This window comes from Panulirus ornatus, chromosome 42, assembly GCF_036320965.1.
Source record: "Panulirus ornatus isolate Po-2019 chromosome 42, ASM3632096v1, whole genome shotgun sequence".
NCBI lineage: Eukaryota > Metazoa > Arthropoda > Malacostraca > Decapoda > Palinuridae > Panulirus > Panulirus ornatus.
Genome location: NC_092265.1, coordinates 29788308 through 29805882, shown reverse-complemented (window position 1 = coordinate 29805882; position 17575 = coordinate 29788308). Strand labels below are relative to the sequence as shown.

Here is a 17575-nt window from a genome sequence, read left to right as displayed (position 1 = left end):
TCTCTCTCTCTCTCTCTCTCTCTCTCTCTCTCTCTCTCTCTCTCTCTCTCTCTCTCTCTCTCTCTCTGTATATATATATATATATATATATATATATATATATATATATATATATATATATATATATATATATATATATATATATATATATATATATATATATATATATATATATCTATAAACAAAATTATTTACATATATAGAAAATATTCTATCTAATTTTTTTGTTTAATTCTTATCGTTCAGGTGTTATTTGTTGGACTTTCTAGGTCCTCTTATTTCTGGCTCCTTAAGCCGCCCACACACGATCAAATTTTTCGTCAATTAATTGATATCAATTTATTGACGTCAATAAAATTGAGGAAATCACTGTGCCCACACACGGTCAATGATTTTACTTCAATTTTCAGTTTCATTCATAATTTCGAGATGAAAGCATCTGTGGCTCTAGGAATAGTGCTTGCTCTGAAGGAAAGCCATAAGCTCCGCCCACCCTGCCTCACTTGATCCAGATGAAGGTTGAAAGGCAATTTTTCACAATTGTCTCTATGTATATATGGAAAAAGGTAAAATATAATGGTGTCATAAGATAGAGCTTGCTGTGTTGTCTATGTTCCATAAGATACATACAAATAAAATGCATATTTCACAAAAAGAAGAGGAGTAAGTGGGCGAAGAAATGGTATCGTGGAAGGGTATTTATTTTCTTTTTCATTTCTTCCAGCGTAGTATTTGGATAATGTTCTTTGTATTTTCCATACAATATTTTATATGCCTCAGCCAATTCTCCCGGTCACTGTACTCGTCGGATTTTATTTTCCACAAGGCCGGTAAGGATCTATAAATGTCGATTATCTCCCTCATCATTTTACGCTCACTTTCTTTCTTCTTTTCAGCCATGATTACGATGACGACTCTTTCACTGCTGGGAAAACACTAAATCATTGATCAATATATTGACGCTTTGCCCACACACGCTCAATTTTATTGCAGACCCATCAATAAATATCAAAGGAGTTTTGATCTCTCAATGAATTGATTCAATGAAAGTGTTTCAGTTAAATTGATATCAATGTCCCCCACACACGGTCAATTTTTCCATCAATTCATTGACGTCAATAAATTGATATCAATTAATTGACGAAAAAATTGATCGTGTGTGGGCGGCTTTACCGTAGCTGTTGAATTTATTATTTGATTTGATTGTTAGTTCTTTATTAGTTCTTATTAAGATGCTATTTTCAACATCACTGGCGTTTATCATGGTCAAACGCCATCTTCACTACATCCTCACAATCATTTTGAATATCAATGGCTTTTCTGTGGTTTAAAGTTATTTTCACTACAACTTCACAGTCATCTTGTTTTCATCATCGATGACGTTTATCTTGGTCAAAGACTATCTTCACTACATCCTTATACTTATCTCATTTTCAATATCATTGGCCTCTATCTTGATAAAAGTCATCTTCACTACATCCTCATAATCATCTTACTTTCAATATCACTAGCGTATTTTTTTGGTCGAAGGTCATCTTAAATACATCCTTTTAGAAAGTCACTTTCAACAACACTGAACTTTATCTTAATGGAAATCTATCTTCACTATATCCTCACAGTCATCTCGTTTTTAATATCAGTGGCCTTTATCTTGGTCAAGGCCATCTTCACTACATCCTCATATATATCTATTTATGAATATATATACATACATATATATGTATATATATGTATATATACATATATATATATATATATATATATATATATATATATATATATATATATATATATATATATATACATATATATATATATACATATATATATATATATATGAAGGCATATATATATATATATATATATATATATTTTTATATATATATATATATATATATATATATATATATATACATATATATATATATATATATATATATATATATATATATATATATATATATATATATATATATATATATATATATATATATATATATATATATATATATATATATATATATATATATATATATATATATATATATACAAACTACATTGCAACTTACGTATAAATAGAATCATCAAACTTCACTATATTAGCTTTACTATATTTGAATATAAACAAGGACTAACCGAGGTTACTTGGTTGAGCAAGACGTGAGAATATCATCAATTGGCCCTCCAGCCCTGGGTTGAAATTGTCGTTCTGACGTATTTCGAGTTCAGTGCTGATACAGGATCATTGATTAGAGGACTATCTTGTTAGTCTGTGTAACTTCGCCTGACCCAATCCACGTCTTCAATGGCTTTCTGTTACTACAAACGGGATTACAAAGGAAAGGCTTCCTTTGTTAGTTTCATGAATACCTTCGTTCAAATGAAGGGAAAGACTATTACTATGAAGCGGTACCTTATCAGCAGGAAAGAGCTGCAGCAACGGTATGAAAGTTACTGCAAGATACATAACGAGCCCGTGGCTTCCAACGTAAACATCGGCCGCCATTTGGGTTCACTCGGCATCATGTGTGACACCAAGATTGGACCCGTTGGGAAACAGGAACGATACTATTCTGGTATCATGTGGCTCGATGGCGCAGGATCACCAACTGAAATGCAAAGAAAATGGAGAAAGCCGCCCAAACGTATCATGAAGGCCGTGCAAGAGAAGATCGAGAGGAATCGGTTGAGAGACGATATCGCTCACAGTATATTGAAATTTATACCCAAGACTTCCCCTGATCTCCAGACACAGCCAGTCACAGAGACCACCAGCCCCGCTTCCCAGACACAGCAAGTCACAGAGACCACCAGCCCAGCTCCCCAGACACAGCAAGTCTCAGAGACCACCAGCCCCGCTCCCCAGACACAGCCAGTCACAGAGACCACAAGCCCCGCTCCCCAGACACAGCCAGTCACAGAGACCACCAGCCCCGCTCCCCAGACACAGCCAGACACACAGCCCACCAGCCTCGTCCCCCACACAGAGCCACAAGATCCTGATATTGAGGAAGCAAATGAATTTCTCGATGATTTTTTGCTTTCACTGGAGAAGAACTGATGAGTTCCTTATAGACAAGACAAAATGTTAAAAAAGGAATCTATATAAGTTCACTTATGGAGTGAGATCTTTGACGGAGCTGTGCTGCCTATAGCACAGCCTATCAAAGGGTGATCTTTGTTGTAGTGCAGTAACCTCATGAGGGCAGAGTCCGGCTACACTTTCTTTACCGAGGAAAAGATCTCTGCACTAATATTGAGTTTCTCCGTTGGCGTCAGGGTAAACACCCATCCCCCCCGAAGCTTGGTTACCTTTCCGTGGTGGGGGGGACTTCATGGATTGGGCAGTAGCAACCATCGTTGGTTGCTTCTGTTCAATCCATGAACGAAAAACCAAGCATCTTGAGCGTAACTGTCGTAGAAATAAATTTCAATATCACCACTTAAAGTAGGCCTTTCAAGTAGTTGTGGCTTTAAAGCAAATTTTTTCTAGCCAAGGTTTAGTTAGCACCTAAACTAATCCCCACGACCTTACCTTAAGAAATATTTTCAGAAGGTACTGTCTGAACATATTTCTAAGGTAAGGTCATTTAGGTTTGGTTTAGATGCTACCCTAACCTAGGCTAGAAAAAGTTTCCTTTGCTTCAGAGCCCCAACTACGTAGACGGGCTACTGTTGATATTAAACAGTAACAGAAAGGTGATATAACTGAGATGAAATGAATAAGAATATAGAATGGGTCAGTTGAATGTTGAAGTATTTACTAAATACAATTTTTGACAGATCCAAATGCATCCTAAAGTCAGTCACTTAAATCTCAATGCTGAATATCATTTAAATTGTTGGAACTAGTTACAGGAAGTAAAATTATCAAACTTAAAGGGATGCCATTACAATAACTTTATATACCTGTATAGGATCTCTTAAACTTCTTTTCCCTAAAGCTGAATGGATTTAAGTCGTTTAATATGCTCTCTGAATTTGTTTCTTAGACCAGTAATCATCTTTGGAGATTACCTCAGTAATTTCTCCATTCAATGTCTTCCTTTTCAAATCATTTGACGACCAAAGCAGTACAATATCCAAGCTGGGATGACTATCTTTTGGGAAGGCGAGAGGTCAGGTTATGCAAGAATGTTAGAAATGGCTTCCATCAGTTTCTACCCTATCCACTCTAAAAATTTTGGGTTATTAGAACTTAGAGATTTATGAGTAAATAATACTGAAAGTTGGTTTAAAGTTGCCTGACCCAACATAACAACACCTTGGTAATGGTGACCTGATGAAGGATACTGAACCTAACCTAACCTATATTAACACATGACTATTGATTATATGATCAAGGATGCCATAGCTATCCTAACTTTAAGGTTAAGCTCTATCTCACTTTCCTTAACCTTTATTTTAAGGATAACATCAAAAGGGAAAACTCTTTAACATCGACGATAATATATTCTATGTACTCAAATGATTAAAGTGGGTGGAGGCGTCCCAACATTACTTATTAAAAATGGGCCTGGATAAGCAACACAAACGTATTAGGATTTTATGATCTTTTTTTTTATTTTCTGTTTGATTTTGATGAAGAACAAATTTCGTTACTACTTGAAAAATTATTGCCCTCCAGATGTAATTCAATTTACTACGTTCTCAATGGAATAAATACAAAAGTTTTCACCACTATTCAGTATTTTATCTTTCTTTAATAAGCACCTTTTGTACGTATAATCCACTACTGCCATTTTATTGATATCTGCACACACACACACACACACACACAGAGACACACATATATTTATATATATATATATATATATATATATATATATATATATATATATATATATATATATATATATATATATATATATGACAGGAGGTCAAGAGAAAGGTGCAAGAGGTGAAAAAAAGGGCAAATGAGAGTTGGGGTGAGAGAGTATCATTAAATTTTAGGGAGAATAAAAAGATGTTCTGGAAGGAGGTAAATAAAGTGCGTAAGACAAGGAGCAAATGGGAACTTCAGTGAAGGGCGCAAATGGGGAGGTGATAACAAGTAGTGGTGATGTGAGAAGGAGATGGAGTGAGTATTTTGAAGGTTTGTTGAATGTGTTTGATGATAGAGTGGCAGATATAGGGTGTTTTGGTCAAGGTGGTGTGCAAAGTGAGAGGGTTAGGGAAAATGATTTGGTAAACAGAGAAGAGGTAGTGAAAGCTTTGCGGAAGATGAAAGCCGGCAAGGCAGCAGGTTTGGATGGTATTGCAGTGGAATTTATTAAAAAAGGGGGTGACTGTATTGTTGACTGGTTGGTAAGGTTATTTAATGTATGTATGACTCATGGTGAGGTGCCTGAGGATTGGCGGAATGCGTGCATAGTGCCATTGTACAAAGGCAAAGGGGATAAGAGTGAATGCTCAAATTACAGAGGTATAAGTTTGTTGAGTATTCCTGGTAAATTATATGGGAGGGTATTGATTGAGAGGGTGAAGGCATGCACAGAGCATCAGATTGGGGAAGAGCAGTGTGGTTTCAGAAGTGGTAGAGGATGTGTGGATCAGGTGTTTGCTTTGAAGAATGTATGTGAGAAATACTTAGAAAAGCAAATGGATCTGTATGTAGCATTTATGGATCTGGAGAAGGCATATGATAGAGTTGATAGAGATGCTCTGTGGAAGGTATTAAGAATATATGGTGTGGGAGGAAAGTTGTTAGAAGCAGTGAAAAGTTTTTATCGAGGATGTAAGGCATGTGTACGTGTAGGAAGAGAGGAAAGTGATTGGTTCTCAGTGAATGTAGGTTTGCGGCAGGGGTGTGTGATGTCTCCATGGTTGTTTAATTTGTTTATGGATGGGGTTGTTAGGGAGGTAAATGCAAGAGTTTTGGAAAGAGGGGCAAGTATGAAGTCTGTTGGGGATGAGAGAGCTTGGGAAGTGAGTCAGTTGTTGTTCGCTGATGATACAGCGCTGGTGGCTGATTCATGTGAGAAACTGCAGAAGCTGGTGACTGAGTTTGGTAAAGTGTGTGGAAGAAGAAAGTTAAGAGTAAATGTGAATAAGAGCAAGGTTATTAGGTACAGCAGGGTTGAGGGTCAAGTCAATTGGGAGGTGAGTTTGAATGGAGAAAAACTGGAGGAAGTGAAGTGTTTTAGATATCTGGGAGTGGATCTGGCAGCGGATGGAACCATGGAAGCGGAAGTGGATCATAGGGTGGGGGAGGGGGCGAAAATTCTGGGGGCCTTGAAGAATGTGTGGAAGTCGAGAACATTATCTCGGAAAGCAAAAATGGGTATGTTTGAAGGAATAGTGGTTCCAACAATGTTGTATGGTTGCGAGGCGTGGGCTATGGATAGAGTTGTGCGCAGGAGGATGGATGTGCTGGAAAGGAGATGGTTGAGGACAATGTGTGGTGTGAGGTGGTTTGATCGAGTGAGTAACGTAAGGGTAAGAGAGAAGTGTGGAAATAAAAAGAGCGTGGTTGAGAGAGCAGAAGAGGGTGTTTTGAAGTGGTTTGGGCACATGGAGAGGATGAGTGAGGAAAGATTGACCAAGAGGATATATGTGTCGGAGGTGGAGGGAGCAAGGAGAAGAGGGAGACCAAATTGGAGGTGGAAAGATGGAGTGAAAAAGATTTTGTGTGATCGGGGCCTGAACATGCAGGAGGGTGAAAGGAGGGCAAGGAATAGAGTGAATTGGAGCGATGTGTTATACCGGGGTTGACGTGCTGTCAGTGGATTGAATCAAGGCATGGAAAGCTGTGTAGGTATGTATATTTGCGTGTGTGGACGTATGTATATGCATGTGTATGGGGGGGGTTGTGCCATTTCTTTCGTCTGTTTCCTTGCGCTACCTCGCAAACGCGGGAGACAGCGACAAAGTACAATAAAAAATAAAAAAAAAAAAAAATATATATATATATATATATATATATATATATATATATATATATATATATATATATATATATATATATATATATATATATATGCACTTACACACACACACACACACATATATATATATATATATATATATATATATATATATATATATATATATATATATATATATATATATATATATATATAAATGTATATATATATATATTCCTATGAGTCCACGGAGAAAATGAAACACGATAAGTTCCCAAGTGGACTTTCGTGTAATAATGGCAAGCAAGTATGAAAGATAGAGTATGAAAGACAAAGACAGTGGACAAGTGTTATGTATTCTGTTTCCCTGATAACCATTTGGTCTGACTCATTCAGATAAGGTCGAAAACGCCAGTAGTGAAGATGTACAAATGATGATAGAACAGTGTACGTACGTACGTAGTGGGAGTATCTTGACTGATAGAAAGTATTGAAAGAGGCAGGAAGTAGTGAGATATTGTATTGTGCTTCGTACAAGACTGGCGGGCGACTCCGTCCTTCGTGCTGTGCCACACACAGTCTAGTGATTGTCGGGATGTGTAGCCATAATGTTTGATCTTATGACCATTAGTGATACATCATGTGATGTTTACTATCACAACATCGGCTTCTTCCTCCTCCTCCAGGAGAGTGGCAATCAGATGGCGGTTATTGTGGTAGCCCGGCACGTGCAATTGTAAGATTTGAAGCAACATTGTGATAATGGGACACATTATAAAGAGTTCCATAATTTCTGTAATTCTTCCCCAAATTCATGTGGACCTGCAACACTGAAAATGTTTAAATACTGCTGGAGCAGAGGGAGGGAGAGTGAGGCCTGGGATGAGAGTGAGGCTTTGTAGGAGAGAAAGGCTCGGGATGAGAGAGGCTGAACACAAGATGTTTGGCCGGAGAGTGAGGCTTTGAAGGAAAGAGAGGCTTGGGGTAAGGGTTGGGTTGTACCAGAGAGAGAGGCTTGGGATAAGGGTTGGGTTGTACCAGAGAGAGAGGCTTGGGATGAGGGTTGGGTTGTACCAGGGAGAGAGGCTTGGGATGAGGGTTGGGTTGTACCAGAGAGAGAGACCTGGGATGAGGGTTGGGTTGTACCAGAGAGAGAGGCTTGGGATGAGGGTTGGGTTGTACCAGAGAGAGAGACCTGGGATGAAGGTTGGGTTGCACCAGAGAGAGAGGCTTGGGATGAGGGTTGGGTTGTACCAGAGAGAGAGGCTTGGGATGAGGGTTGGGTTGTACCAGAGAGAGAGGCTTGGGATGAGGGTTGGGTTGTACCAGAGAGAGAGGCTTGGGATGAGGGGTGGGTTGTACCAGAGAGAGAGGCTTGGGATGAGGGTTGGGTTGTACCAGAGAGAGAGGCTTGGGATGAGGGTTGGGTTGTACCAGAGAGAGAGACCTGGGATGAGGGGTGGGTTGTACCAGAGAGACCTGGGATGAAGGTTGGGTTGTACCAGAGAGACCTGGGATGAAGGTTGGGTTGTACCAGAGAGACCTGGGATGAGGGTTGGGTTGTACCAGAGAGACCTGGGATGAAGGTTGGGTTGTACCAGAGAGAGAGGCTTGGGATGAGGGTTGGGTTGTACCAGAGAGACCTGGGATGAGGGTTGGGTTGTACCAGAGAGACCTGGGATGAAGGTTGGGTTGTACCAGAGAGAGAGACCTGGGATGAAGGTTGGGTTGTACCAGAGAGAGGCCTGGGATGAGGGTTGGGTTGTACCAGAGAGAGAGGCTTAGGATGAGGGTTGGGTTGTACCAGAGAGAGAGACCTGGGATGAGTGTTGGGTTGTACCAGAGAGAGAGACCTGGGATGAGGGTTGGGTTGTACCAGAGAGAGAGGCCTGGGATGAGGGTTTGGTTGTACCAGAGAGAGTCCTGGGATGAGGGTTGGGTTGTACCAGAGAGACCTGGGATGAGTGTAGGGTTGTACCAGAGAGACTGACCTGGGATGAGGGTACGGTTGTGAAAGATGGAGTGACTTTGGATGAAAGAAGTGGTACAAGAGAGAGGCTTTAGAGGTGAGAGAGGCTTGAGATGAGGGAGTCTGAACATGAGATATGTTTGTCAGGAAAGTGATGATGTGAAAGAGAGAGACTTTATATGAGAAAGGCAGGACAGGCGTTAGAGGCTTGGGATGTGAAAAAGGTTATGAATGAGAGAAGCATGGGATGAGAATGACGCTGTGAATGAGACGTAATCTTATGATAAGAGAAGCTGGACACAAGGTAGAATGAACATGAATATGTCATACATCCCATCACCAAGGACATGCATCCCTTCACTTTCTGTTATAAAGACAATAGTAAGGATAAACTTAAGCTCCAGCCTCCCGACTTACCATGACTATATTATTCCTAATGTTGAAGAATGATATTATAAATCTTACTTACTCTCACAAAGCAGGTGACATGGGTTAATCAATGTTGGTATATTACCTGGCCAGTGGTTGAGAAGGTAGCATGATATACCACTGCGTTATGATAACTGATTAACTGAATTATTCCATACTGGAGAGAGAGAGAGAGAGAGAGAGAGAGAGAGAGAGAGAGAGAGAGAGAGAGAGAGAGAGAGAGAGAGAGAGAGAACGAGAGAGAGAGAGAGAGAGAGAGAGAGAGAGAGAGAGAGAGAGAGAGAGAGAGAGAGAGAGAGAGAGAGAGAGAGAGAGAGAGAGAGAGAGAGAGAGAGAGAGAGAACGAGAGAGAGAGAGAGAGAGAGAGAGAGAGAGAGAGAGAGAGAGAGAGAGAGAGAGAGAGAGAGAGAGAGAGAGAGAGAGAGAGAGAGAGAGAGGAGACTCTGTGAGAGAGGCTGGACACGAGAGAAAGGCTTAAGATGTGAGAAAAGCTGTGAAGGAAATAGAGGCTTAGGGTAAGACACTGTGACGGAGAAAGATAATTGTCATGAAAGTTAGGATGGACTCGAGAAAGAGAGGCTTGGGACGAGAGTCAGGCTGGACAGGAGAGAGAGGCTTGGGACGAGAGTCAGGCAGGACAGGAGAGAGAGGCTTGGGACGAGAGTCAGGCTGGACAGGAGAGAGAGGCTTGGGACGAGAGTCAGGCTGGACAGGAGAGAGAGGCTTGGGACGAGAGTCAGGCAGGACAGGAGAGAGAGGCTTGGGACGAGAGTCAGGCAGGACAGGAGAGAGAGGCTTGGAACGAGAGTCAGGCTGGACAGGAGAGAGAGGCTTGGGACGAGAGTCAGGCAGGACAGGAGAGAGAGGCTTGGGACGAGAGAGAGAGGCTTGAGATGAGAATTAGTGTGGACACGGGAGAGAGACGTGGGATGTGGGAGAGGATGAGAAAGAGATGGTGAGAGAGAGAGAGAGAGAGGCTGGGCACCGGAGGAAGACTTGGGCTGAAAGTGAAAGTTTACAAGAATGAAAGAGGCAGGTGATGAGAGCGAGGCTGGACGTGAGAAAATCTTGGAATGAGAGCGATATTGGTAAGATGAGAGAGAGGCTGGTGTTGAGAAAGAACCCTGGGTTGAGGGTTAAGTTGGATGCACGAGAGAGAGAGAGAGAGAGAGAGAGAGAGAGAGAGAGAGAGAGAGAGAGAGAGAGAGAGAGAGAGAGAGAGAGAATGAGGGATGAGTGGGTCATGGGCTGAGAGTTAGGCAGGACACGAGAGAAAGGCTTGGGATAAGCTTAGCTGGTGAAGCTTAGATGTGAGTCCAGTAATGAGTCACTTGACCACATTGTGTTGACCTTGCCATAATGGACCACTGGACTGACCTGGACATTACAAGCAGAACTCACTCCTAGTTTTCTGCAGGTATTATCAACATAGGCTCACTCAAACGATTGAAAACCTGCAATCCACCCTGAATGGTCGTAAGTTGAAGATGTCATTAAACTCTAAAATGAAACGTATCATTTTCTTGTCGCATTAGACGAGGGAACATTTTCCTATCACAGTAAGAATCTACGGGATTTATGAAACTTGTTTCGTGTCTCACAAAAAATAGGAAATGCAAATCACTCTTCATAACTCCAGTTGTTTAATGTTGTTGTTGACACGTAAGGTCAACATACAGATATATCAGGCCAATGATGGTGAGCTGCAGCCTAATATGATGATGATGATGATGATATTGTGATGTGTAACGGGCGGCTGTACCAGCCTGGTCTATAAGACACTAGACTCGGTTTATTCAGGTGTGTTGTTAACAATAAACCACAACTGATATCTCGCACTGCCATGTGTCCGAACTCCGTTCTGGCAACACAATGCACAAATCATGCACAAACTACATGATTGATCACGTCTGATATTCAGTTATAAAACTAAGAAAGTTTAATTGTGAAAATAACGAAGAAAATATAATATTAAGAAAAATAAAACTTGATTATGAACATTAAACTGTTAAGTAATGCCATCGTAATGTTTTCGGACGCTACGCTTCCGGGCCCCATACTGAGCGTAGCCATCAACCGTCACCTTTCGGTCATCTGTCACTTGACATCACCAGATAATTTTTCCCGTAAGTAAACATCTGTTTTCGCTTACCTTTGCTTTGTGGCAATGGCCTTGATTTCACAAATAACTGTTCAACATTTACAAACATATACGTTCACTGTTTCTTTTAAAAATAATGAAAAACAAGTGAATTGTGCATGTACAAGTGTGGTATATTTTGTGACGCTGTTCCCTTACACGATACGCTATTTTCTCACGCTTAATAAGCATGTTTACTGTGTAATGTTTACATTTGTTTTCTTGTCAGTGATAATGATTTTGGCTCATAAGGATTACCCCCCCCCCCCGGCCCATCGTTCCCAATGAATCATAATGATAACAGAGAGTTGACAATACGGAGCAGTGGGCGCCATGCCCAATGCCCCGTATTGAGCGTAGAGCAAACAAGGAGTAAACGATATTGGTTGTCGATATTTAACGGTCGGCCCGAATCAGCAGAGTGTACATAGTGTGCGCGTGAACGATGGTGTGATCAGCAGGCAGGTTGGAGTTTCCCAGCACAAGTTAGCACCATGATACAGTGGCCCAGGACACCTGGCATCAGCGTGGGGCGGGCAGCACAAGGTAGCACCATGATACAGTGGCCCAGGACACCTGGCATCAGCGTGGCGCGGGCGGCACAAGGTAGCACCATGATACAGTGGCCCAGGACACCTGGCATCAGCGTGGGGCGGGCGGCACAAGGTAGCACCATGATACAGTGGCCCAGGACACCTGGCATCAGCGTGGGGCGGGCGGCACAAGGTAGCACCATGATACAGTGGCCCAGGACACCTGGCATCAGCGTGCGGTGGGCCTGCCTGCGCGGGACATAGCCATCATCATCCACAATAACCCCTTGACCACTGCCGCCAGCAGCCGTCCGTCCACGACTTGGATTGGTGTGCACATCATGATGATGACACACGATCAACACCACCACACCAGTGGTCTGTATGGCCGTACACCAGCAGAGATGCCACAGCTGACGGAGGCCAACATGGAGAGGAGTAATGGAGTATGTATCACAGTATACAGACAAGCCTGCTACATCTCTCTCTCTCTCTCTCTCTCTCTCTCTCTCTCTCTCTCTCTCTCTCTCTCTCTGTATTAGACATTTCCACCGCACTGGTGTAGGCGTAGGTGATCAATTAAAGATATGATAAATTCTTTATCACTACCAGATTCTTGCCCCTGTATCTTAGGTCAGGTTGGTGTAGTCATTATGTAGACAATTGATGGTAATGTAAGACATCTTGTGCCACACATCCCGGGATAACTCATCCCATCATACCAGGATGATAACGCTTATCTATGGTATTCTCATCAATCATCATCATCATCAGATATGAAGCCGCACGTACGTGTGGCTGGAACCCAGGCAGGTGGCACAGTTGGTGTCGGGTTATAAGGATGGCTTGAGGCAGGTGGTGTTGCTGGCAGGTGTTGGTCCAGGACGGTTCACGGGGAGTATTAAGTATATAGAGGTGTTGGAGGAGGTCCTGCTTACTGCTGAGGAAGGCTCATTCTCCCCTGACAACACCACATTCCTCCTCGTCCAAGACAACTCGTACATACACACGAGCAACGTTGTATACAGTTGGTTCCAGACTCGTCCACACATTATGTTGGTGCCACATCCTGGCATATCATGGCTGGAGCCACAGTGAGGGTGTGGACTGCTCTTGTCAGGGAAGGTGGGCGCCAGGAGCCGTAGCCGGGCACGGGTACTGCTCACGTGAGCCAAGATGGCCAGATATGAGGGGCCACCTTGGACACGGTGGAGTCCGGAATGTGTGATCGTCCATGACTGACAGGTTAGGTGGTGTCATAACAACAGCGGCGGCTGCTTACACAAAGTAGTGATGGTAATACAAGTCAGTTCCTGGCTGGCTAAACGTGTTCACCTTCTCTAACATACACTAAACCATTACACATGAACCCATACTATATAATGACAACCTTGTAATATGGATCTGAGAATCAGTGATTGCAAGTCTTGTGTTTACTTCAATACTGTTAACATACCTCCTCCTCCATCTATCATGAAGGTCAACCTTGTATTGTACTCCAACACTTGCTGACCATATCATACCACCATAACAGCCACTACCCTGCTATCACACATTATGTTTTCTAACATGTGACACAATGCTTACGTCACTACACTGCTATAATGATATACATTATCTTGTTTGTAAACACCGCTGGGCTATGTCTGATGCTTCGAATTTTCATTTCTTATGTTCATATAACCCTATGGTTTATACTGCTTTAATTGTGTCGTTAAGCACAGTGTGCACATTACAGATACACTGAAATATGTTCCAGTCATCACAAGTTACAGAGTATGTAGCAGTCAGAATAATCTTTTAGTAACTGTACATATCTTGTGGTATCCATTAGTATGTATTGTCCAGACGGATATCATAATAAACTTTAAATTCAGAGAAATAATATAAAACATGTACATATACACTTGTAGATATATCTATATGCATGTAAATGAGGCAGATGAATGTGTTATGTACTTACAATGTTGCTGAAAGCTTAAAGGTTCCGGTAAGAAATATAACAACTATTGTGATAAATGATTCTTGTGTGATAAATATGTATTGTGCTGTATTTTGTAACTGTCACAAAGCCAAGATCTTTGAGCCAAAATCCGTAAAGGTCTGGAAGAAGTGATGAAAGGCGTTGAAAATATATATATTTATGATTACATAACACAGACTATGTTCTCTTGGTGTCTAAAAGATGACCCAACACAAGACGACTACTTTAAGATCAAAATTTTTAGACTTTTAACAAATTATTTACTATTACGTCACTTTTCTCTCAGCATCATTTTTCAGGTTTACTTCCAACAAATGCAACGTACCTAATATTCATTAGGTATAATTTCCTGAATGATCTTCAACAACGCGTTGTATAACTCTTCGTTAGTGAAGTTCATTTTGTGTAATGGATCATGCATTACAAAGTTGTGTCTATCCACACAAGTGTTACACGTCCCAGTCTTTAAAGATATTTCCTAGATATGGCGTCTGTCCAACACGGATTATGTTATCTGTAAATATTTGTACAATATTCCCTGCTGGGCGATACTTAAAACTTTCGTATTAAAGTTGATCAGTTGTAAGTGATCAAGCATTACAAAGGTGTGTCCATTGCCACAGCTGCTACTGATCCCGGGTAAAGGTATTTCACTATCTTTGTTCCTTAAACATTATAGTTATGCATGTTTCATCCCTGATTCCAGCCTTACAATCGAAATCTATGTTTTACCCTCCTTATCCTTATCATATAATTAGTCAGTTGAAGTGCGGAACTCGCTTTTGAGCCTAGCCACTCTACTCTGTTTGTCAAATGATACCATTGAAATGGTGTTACCGGACTCCAACTGTAAGTGCAAGGCAAGTAATCCACGAGTAACTGAATATGTCTTGGCTGTGACTTGCCCTTCCATTATTTACATGTATTAAAATCTGACAGTAAGAATCAAAAGCCAGAGGAGGAGGAGCAGTACACATTGCTCATGATGTTTATGTATTGGCTTTCCATCTTGACTAATAATTACACCTACGTCTTTCTCCTTCCTTGATAGTTCTATTTCTAAATCTTATGATGATCCTCTAATTTGCCTGCTATGTGCACACAGTACATCATTTTGCGTATACCTACAGTGAATATCACTGGCCACCATTGTACACTGTACAACGAGACGCTGGTCATCTTTCTGCAGTCGTCTTGCGTCATCGTACCAGTTGATAATGTTGGCTGATTTTGCCATCGTGAAATTGCTTTTAGTAATCAACGTCTCTTATAGATATCAAATATTAGGAAAATCTATCAAACTCGGAAACACAATTTGACTGCTTGTGCGAGAAATCGGATATAAGTTTCAAAGATTTTTCTAACGAGAAGTATAGACAGATCACATTTATTGTATCACATATCAGTTCAGTAGAACTTATCACTGATTACCATAGAATACAGATGGCAAATGTGTATTTACCTTGTGGATTTATATTGATAATACATGGGATATTTAAACTAATTATTTTATGCGATAATAAATAAAATCTCATAACTTTTCTGGAGCACAAGGTACAGAAATATATGAAACGTGATATCGTTAAGATTAACATATCTAACATAAAGATTTCTATTTTGCAGATAAATGTTTTACATGTAGAAATCAGTAATATTTTCAATAGCATAAAGATAATTGCGTCAGTATCTATGCTGCAGACTTTTTATCCGGGTTTTATACACTGTAGAAAAGTATTGTTTAGAGAAGAGTAATGTAATTACTATTAACACAAGGTTCAAGGATTCTAAGTTATGAGTTTCTACTCTTCAAAATGTTATCATCATCCGCTGAGAAAACTTTGAGAAAACAGACTTTTATTTTGTGTGATGAGAACTAATGAAAGATTATTTACATTTTCCTTAAGAATATTCTTTATGAGTCAAATGAAAGTATTTTGTTAGATAAAAAACTTACATCAGTAACAACGAGAGATAAACAATCAATATTCATAAACTTTATCTTTAGTGAATTAAAGTTCATCAAATGACAGATAAAGATTATTATATACAATTTCCAACAATCTTATTGACATCATAAAACCAAATATGATTCATAAATTTTTCAAATCATCAAAAGTAAAAAGAAGAAGCCGTCCGGAGGTTAGTTGTTTCCCCCGGCGTAAACACTTATAGGCGGAATCCGGTAACACCTCTTGAATAGCATGTGGAAGACAGAGTAGAGTGGCTAGGCTGTGGAGCATGTTCTCCACTTCAACTGACTAATGATATGTTAAGACAACACAAACCACATACATCCATTGTGAGGATGGAATCAAGGATGAAACATCTATAACTAGAAAGGTTAAAGATACAAAGATGGTGAAATACCTTTACCCGGGATCAGTAGCACCTGTGGCAATGGACACACCTTTGTAATGCTTGATCACTTACAACTGATCAACTTTAATACGAAAGTCTTAGGTATTGTCCCTCAGGAAAACTTTTCATATATATTTATAAAACACATATATATGTTAGATATACACTATCTCTAGAATATATCTTTACCTGGGACGCGTAACACTTGTGTGGATAGACACAGCTTTGTAATGCATGATCTATTACACGAAATGAGCTTCACTAACGAAGAGTTATACAACGCGTCGTTGGAGAACATTAATCAAATACCTATACAGAATTTTTATGTTAGATAAAAGACATTTCTTGATAGTAAATATGAGATATGATGATGAAAGATAAGAAACGTAGAGGTAAATATTTTGTTAAAAGATGAAATACTCCTGCCTTAAACTAGCTCCTTGTGTTGCTTTTTCACTTAGGTACCCACATGATAATGCATTCTGTTCTTTATAATCATAAATTTTTATGTTTCTAACGCGTTTTTATAATTTCTTATATAATCTTAAGGATTCTGGCTTAAAGATCTTGGTTCTGAACAACCATTATAATGCAACACAAAATACATTTATCTTAAACAAATCATTTATCACAGTGATCATTATGTTTGTACCAGATTCTTTAAGTCCTCAGTCGGGTTTGTTAATATATAAGAGATATTTCCGCCACTGAAAAGTGGCTCCGTGGTGTAGTGGTTAGCACATCTGCCTCATAAACAGTTGGTCCGGGTTCGATTCCCGGCGGGGCCTTTGTTTTCAGTATTTTTTGTGATCGTAAATACTCGTAGGTAGGTCTCTCTCTCTCTCTCTCTCTCTCTCTCTCTCTCTCTCTCTCTCTCTCTCTCTCTCTCTCTCTCTCTCTCTCTATCAGCCAAGAGGCAAGTTGATATGTGCTGGGTGGGTGGGTGGGTGGAGTGCAGAGTGGCTCGCCGTCATATGGCAAGAACTTCATCGCTCTCACTCAGTCACGCAATCTACATTCATAGTGGCTGGCTGGGAGAGAGAGAGAGAGAGAGAGAGAGAGAGAGAGAGAGAGAGAGAGAGAGAGAGAGAGAGAGAGAGAGAGAGAGAGAGAGAGAGAGAGTTCTTGTTTATGGGTTCATCTGACGAGATTTTACCAAAAGGCAGGGCACGCGCGTAACGCTTTCCGCAGAGAAATATTTTGTCTCGAAGATCCAAGTGGTGGGAGTAAGGTGTTGTGATGTGTTATGTCTGGGAAGGAGAGGTTGTATGTTTGTGGAGTAAGAACCAGCAGACA

The 17575-nt window shown here is 40.5% G+C and overlaps 1 non-coding gene across 1 annotated transcript; it reads left to right on the top strand.

Moving 5' to 3' along the window:
- The first annotated feature begins 16995 nt into the window (after positions 1–16995).
- TRNAM-CAU (transfer RNA methionine (anticodon CAU)) lies at positions 16996–17067 on the top strand. The gene has a single exon. It is a non-coding gene; the product is annotated as a tRNA-Met (tRNA).
- Positions 17068–17575: the final 508 nt, after the last annotated feature.